An 856-nucleotide genomic window follows, 5' to 3' on the forward strand; every position below is an offset into this window, starting at 1 on the left:
ATCTTTTTGTGCACGCCTTCCTGCTCTCTTTAAGCTCCACCCACTCATTCTCATCTCCATCCAATCACAACCCGACATGCTGGCCTTTAGCCAATCATTATAAGCTGTCAAAGTGTCTCTCTCTGCTGTCATTCGGCTTCACTTCAGCACCATCACCATTTTGTGACCCCCCTTCACAATCTTGACCATGGATGCCTGACCCTCTCCAATCAAACCATCCAATCAGGGGCCGGTTTCATAGACATATGTCAGACTGGTCTGAAATGTTGGTCCAGACTTCATGTTGCTCACAGATCAGTCTGATGTTCAGACTGTTTCACTAAAATAGGGACCGGCTCATTTTAAGACAAAAACATCAGACACCTTACCCCCAGGCTAACTCAGGCCTAAGACGACTGTTGCCACGGTAACAATCAATGACACCTGCGCTGACCAGTAGCACCCAATAACAAAAAAACAGGAAAACATGGAACTCCAGGGGGACCAAATCAGATTTTTTTTTTTATTGTTTCACTCTTCATATCTTTAAGTGTTGAATTCTTCCAAAAGGCAAACATGTCCTGATGGAGGTAAAAAGTCAGAGGGGATAGCTGTTCTAAATAAGGAAAGTGGCAGCAAAATCAAACTTGACCTAATTGTGTTGAGTCCATTTCTCAGACTGCAGACTATCTGTTTACTTTATAAACATAACTCAGCGCTCCAGTATGTGGGGCTCATTCTCAGATGAGAAGGGGAACTCCAAATGTCCAGCCCAGTGCAGCTGAGGCTGTCTGCTGCCATGCTGCCTGCTGTGTTTATGTAATTGCTGATCAGATGCCATGTGAACCTGGCCTCTCACTCTCTGTCTTTAAATGAC

The sequence above is a fragment of the Seriola lalandi genome, unplaced genomic scaffold (assembly GCF_002814215.2).
Source record: "Seriola lalandi dorsalis isolate HSWRI2012SDOR001 ecotype SW California unplaced genomic scaffold, Sedor1 jcf7180002054694, whole genome shotgun sequence".
NCBI classification, from domain to species: Eukaryota; Metazoa; Chordata; class Actinopteri; order Carangiformes; family Carangidae; genus Seriola; species Seriola lalandi.